The sequence below is a fragment of the Canis lupus genome, chromosome 35, assembly GCF_011100685.1.
Source record: "Canis lupus familiaris isolate Mischka breed German Shepherd chromosome 35, alternate assembly UU_Cfam_GSD_1.0, whole genome shotgun sequence".
In the NCBI taxonomy this organism is placed as follows: domain Eukaryota; kingdom Metazoa; phylum Chordata; class Mammalia; order Carnivora; family Canidae; genus Canis; species Canis lupus.
In genome coordinates this window covers 27,809,159-27,815,235 of record NC_049256.1, presented here as the reverse complement: position 1 = coordinate 27,815,235, position 6,077 = coordinate 27,809,159, and positions in this window count along the sequence as shown.

Genomic DNA, 6,077 nt, shown 5'->3' with positions numbered 1-6,077 from the left:
AGTGTCAGATGCTTAGCTCCTTGAATTGAGGTCTTGCAGCAACAGCACAGGGAAGGTGAAGAGGATCAAGGCCTTCATGGTGGAAGAAACTCAGCTGTGAGCCTCCCTGTGCCATACTCAGCACAAAAACACCTTCTGTGCAATCCTTCATTGCACCGACCACTCTGGGAAAGGCCCTGGAGCGAACAGAGTACAGGAGATGCAGCCTGGGAGGGACACAGAGGCCGATGGTCTTGTGGCTCAAGCTGTGTTCCTGTGTCCCTGCACTGTGCGCGTGGCATGTGGGGTCTTTCCCCCATCCAGCTGTGCTCCTGGAGTGGGTCAGCTGCCTCGGTACCCCCAGCCTGGGGACACGGGCACTGATCGTACAATGAGGAACACCGTCTTCCCAATCCAGCTCTGCTGTCACATCCCCTGCTACCTAGAGACAGAGGCCCTGCTGGACTGTGAGGATACTGTAAACCCACCCAAAGTCCCTGCAGTTTTCTCTATGTCCAAGGAAAGATGCATGTGAAAGTAGGTTACAAACTGAAAAGCCTTTCTGGAAATGTGAGCCCTAGATCTGTAGATGTTAAGTGTTCAGTACCCAGGTCCTTGAAGGCAAAAATGAGAACAGGTGAACGATAAGCTGGTGGAGCACGGAGGAAGTCCTTCCCCAGTCCAGTAGAGGAGCTGGAAGGTGGACAGAGCAGCCGGGAAGGTCCCCCCACCCCCCATCTTCTGAGGGTGCTCCCGTTTCCTCCCAGGAAGTCAGCGTTGGGCAGGAGGATGAGCATCCTTTCCCTCCAGATCCACTCATCCCAATGCATATGTGCACACACTCCATACCCTCACCCACAAATTCCCACACTGACTCTGCAGTCAGATACCCAGGTCGGCTCAGGGGAGCATGAAAGCAGGTGGGTTCATTGCTAAAGAGCAGAGTTGTCTCCTCTGTACCAGCTTCCCGTGTGTTGCAGCTCCTGCAGGACCCCTGTCCCACAGACAGCTCCAGGGCCCCCTTTCCTCTCCTCTCTGTCACATCTTGTATTTCCATGTCCACATCTGCCAGGGCCCTGGCCCCCATCTCCCCAACCCCCATCTCCCCAACCCCCCGTCTCCCTGGCACAGCGCCCCCTCCCCCATCTCACCCTCCAGCTCAGCCACCTTCCTGGAGGCGAAGGGTTTTTTCACTCCACAGCCCATCCCCTGTTCCCTGGAGCCTGGAGAAAAACTCAGTGAAACAATCAAAACCTGACTCCATCATTACAGAGAACCTGGACCAAAGGTCAGGCAAATACTGTCTCCAGGTCACCACCTACCGCCAGGGGACTCTTCTGGAACCCCACAGCACTAGACTGATTCCTGCATGCCAGTAACAACCCCAGGGCCCTGTGGAGGTCAGGTTCTCTGCTGAGGACTTGCCTATGTTCCTTCTCCATCACGTTCTCTGCCTCCATGACCCCTGCAAGAGCCACAGAGGCACCCCTGAATGGACCAAGTGGCTCAGCGGGGTGGACGCTCAGATGCCTGTGGGGCCCTCAGGCAGGGACCATGTCATCTCCAGCAAGTGGCTTCTCCTTCCCTGGTTCACACTGGAGCTCTGTCCATTCCTAACTTCAGAAAAAGGGAAAATAGATTAAAAATCAATGACATTCCGGGGAAATCCATCTTCCAGCCTCACAGGAAAGCAGAAATCAAGGAGAACAGAAGAGGACATCTTGGGCTTTAGATATTTGGTCCGATATTGTTTTTGAAAAATGGGTCTGGGTTTGCAACCAGGAAGATGGTTCCACATTTGTGAGGACTCCCTTCACTGCAGAAGCTGTTTGTCTAAGCGGAGCCAAGTCAGCTGGATGGTTTTCTCCCTGGGAATATCAGAGGATGCCCCCCCCCCATGTACCCTTCCCTGCACCCCTCCCGCGAGCCTATGGAAGAAGACCCTGATCCAGCCAGGAGTCTCCAGGGAAGGATGTTTTCTTCTGTTCTCAATTTTGTTGTTTGCACCAATGCTGTGCCTGGTCTGGCTCTACCATCCCACTCCGTGTCATCTCATCTGATCCAGCAACTATACAGTCACTTCAGCTGTAAAATAGTCTGGTTCCAGTTCAGAATTTGAACAACGGGGTCCCTAGCCTTTAGCATGGGGTGGATTTGGGAGTGGGAGAGGGACTACCGTGGTGTAGCCTGTGATGCCGATGGGCTCAGCTGTTCTGTCTCCCCTTCCACACTTGAACATGACCCCTTCCTCCCACCTGGTGATGCATAGGGTCCCAAATGGTCTATCTATGCCACTGGTCCAATCTCCCCAGTTCCCAAGTCTGAGGGTTGCTGCTGCCTGGTGGAGGGTTGCAGGTGGGGGGGAGTAAAAGTGGAGGGTAGCTGGTGGGGAGGTAACTGAACCCCATAGGAAAAGTACTCCCCAGCCATGATTCCTGCGTTCAGGCACCAGATGTATGAACCCCTCAGAGGAGGGTTCCTGAGTGCTGCCAAGGCAGGGCTGGTGGCTGCAGGCGACCTGCCTGCGCTTCTCCGTCCACATCTCCCCAGGACTGTCCTGGGCTCTCCTGGAGCAGCAGGGTGCTAGAAGAGTGCAGGGGCCCAGAGGAGGCCCTCCATCGAGGGGCCTCACCTGCTACCTGATATTCCAAAACGCAACAACTACCCTCCAAAGTAGGTGTCATTCTGTGCAGTTTACTGACAAGTAAGCTCCCTGCAGCTCTGGGGAGCTTGAGGTGAGGGACTTCGGGCATGTGATGAACTTCATGGAAGGGACAGACGTAGGACTTCTTCCATCAAAGCTGGAAACTGCAGAATGCCTGCCAAAGCTGAGATGAGAATTTAGTGATTCTGCTCCAGAGAGGAGCTGTTGGCGTCTGCAGGGGACAGGTGTCAACCATGCTCCCTGCCTTGTAGCCCCTGGACTGACTCACACCCTAGCCCCAGGAAAGTGCCAAGGGCAGAGAAAAGCCGAGCACAGCAGGTATTCTTACTGATGAGGGCATGGTGACTGTGTAAGGAGCCACTTCTGGTTATCACCACCAAAACTGCTGTCCTCGCCTGAGTTCTTCAGTGTCCATCAGAGGAAAGTCTGAGCCTTGACATCTCTCACATTCGTCCCAAATCCCGCTTTAGATGAGGGCCTGCAGGAGAAGGGGAAGAAAGAGGAGACAGCTCCGCTTCGGTGTTAGCATGCACCTCCCCAGGACCTCCCCTCAGCTCCCCCTCTGCACCCGCAGGACAGCACGTGCGCGGTGAGCTTTAGGGGTTCTGACCTCTCTGGGGACAAGGAGGGCGTGACCGCAAAGACAAAGACACGGTGCGGGTGCTTCCAGCGGGAGCTGGGAGGCAAGGGGTCGCCGTCCCTCCTCCTCAACCTCCCGCAGCCCCCAGGACGCTGGAGGTGACCTCGGCTCACCCGGACCTCCTCATCCTCCAGTCTGAAGACACGGCTCCGGACCCCCTCCAAGACCGGCTCACAGGCACCTGCAGACGCTGCGCGCGGGGGGCCGGCAAGGTGCGCGGGGCTCGCCCTGCCTCTCGTCCGGCCTCCAGCCCGGGAGGCGAGGGCTCCGAGGGCCCGGGGGCGGGAGCTGCTGGTGAGTTCGAGGCCTCCCCGAGGCCTGGGCGGGCAGCCAGAAGTGGGTGCTGGCTGAGCTTGTGGGGTCGGGGGTCTCCCGGGGCGTCCAAGAAGAGCCAGCGTCCGCCGGACTACGAGCGCGGGAGGCGGCCTTCCACGACGCCCCCGCGAGCGACCCCATGCACGGGTCAGGGCCTCCATCCCTTTTGGGGGCTCTTTTTCTGGAGCCCCCAGAGGGTCCTGACCCCAGGGCTGTTTCTTTACCTTCCTATCCGCTTCCTCCCCGGTGCCGCCCCCACTTTGGGGTGTGCTGCAGCTTGCGGGGTTGGAGCTAGGCTTCCAGAAAGATCACACTCCGGTGCTGCCCAGGGCAGGCCTGACATCTCTGACCCCGCCCTAAATGTTCCTTCTTTCAATGTCCTTTTCCCCAGTGTGCCTGTATCCACACGAAAGCCTGAAATAGTGGTGCCTGGGGAGCTCAGGTCATGATCCCGGGGTCCTGGGGATGAGCCCTCCTTAGGGCTCCCTGCTCAGTGGAGTGTCTCCTTCTCCTACCTGGTGCTTTACTTGAGCACACCTCTCGGTGTCACATACATACATACATACATAAAGCAAGCAAGCAAGCAAACCTGAAATGTGTGAAAAGACTCTGCAGGAGGCTGTTGATGGCAGCACAGCTTATAACAGGACTGACCAGACTGGTTATGGTTGAAGACACTGCCCTGGCAAAGCATCCGGCTGCATCCTGCTTGATGGATGGATCAGATGGACTGGAGCCCAGCCTGCCCTGTCTCCTCCCCCGTGGGACCCAGAATGCAGCCACGGTCCATCCGGATCTCATCCTTCCTATCAGACACACACGACCCTGGACACCAGCTCTCCAGGCCACTCAGCTGGGCCCACCCCTCATCTTCTATCCAGTTTGCAAGTGAAGATGATCTATGTATCATTATAGGATGGCCTCCATCTCTTCCACCTGCTTTTCCTCCCCACGAGTAACTTTTTGTTAGCCTTTCGTTTACACTGCCACTTATAAATCTCAGTGTAAGCACACAAGTATGTATGTTTACATCTCCTTTAGGTCTGTTCCCACCTTGTTTTCCTTTTTGTTTTTCACTTAATATATCCTGGAGGTCATCCTACAACAAGATGGAAATTGGTCTTTTCTGTGCATACCCTGTCTTACACATTTGAGTTTGGAAACATGTAAATGTTTTACCTCATTACAAAATTAAATTAAATTAAAACAAGACAAATTGGACCTGTGTATGTAATTAGTAGTTTAAACACCCAGAGATGGGATGCCTGGGTGGCTCAGTGGTTGAGTGCCTGCCTTTGGCCCAGGGCATGATCCTGGAGACCTGGGATCAAGTCCCACATCAGGCTCCCCGCATGGAGCCTGCTTCTCTCTCTGCCTATGTCTCTGCCTCTCTGTGTGTGTGTCTCTCGTGAATAAATAAATAAAATCTTTAAAAAAAAAAAAACAGAAAAGTTTAAGCGACTTTTTTTATTTTAAATATTTTATTTATTTATTTATTCATGAGAGACACACACCGAGAGAGAGAGAGAGAGAGAGAGAGAGAGAAAGAAAGAGAGAGAGAGATTGATTGAGGCAGAGACAGAAGCAGGCTCCATGCAGGGAGCCCAAAGTGGGACTCGATCCCGGGTCTCCAGGATCACATCCTGGGCTGCAGGCGGCGCTAAACTGCTGTGCCACCAGGGCTGCCCCTTAGGTGATTTTTAAATGCAGTAGGGGTGCCCGGTGCCTGGGTCAGTTAAGTGTTTGACTTCTGCTCAGGTCAGGACGTCAGGGTTCTGGGTCAGCCCTGCTCACAGGCACCCTGCTTGTCCCTCTTCCTTTGTCCTTCACCATCCCACCCCTGCTCATGCTCTCACTCTCTCTCAAATAAATAAAATCTTTAAACATAAATAAATAAACTGCAGTCACTTAACTGTATATTCTTAGCGGGATATATTCTAGTAACAAAAGGAATTACAAATAAAACTTATTTTTTTTCATTTATCATCTTGGTAAGAGTAGTATTGTTATTCTGAAACTATTACTTATGTACATGCATATACATATATACACAAATATAGTAGGATAAAGAAAATAAGTAATTATGCTGATGTTACTAGGAACCAGGATTTTCAACCTAAAAAGAAATATTAGGTTTTCTCTTATGATTATGACATAAAAGAAAGAAATCAAACATAGTAACCCAAAATTTGAATGAAAAAATCAATATAAACTCATAATGTATTTTCTCTTAAAAAATAATAAAAAATAGGGCAGCTCCAGTGGCGCAGCAGTTTAGCGCCGCCTGCAGCCCAAAATGTGATCCTGGAGACAGGAGATCGAATCCCACATCAGGCTCTTTGCATGGAGCCTGCTTCTCTCTCTGCCTGTGTCTCTGCATCTCTCTCTCTCTCTCTCTCTGTGTCTCTCATGAATAAATAAATAAAATCTTTAAAAAATAATAATAATAAATGTGTTTCTTAGCTCTGTTTATAAGAA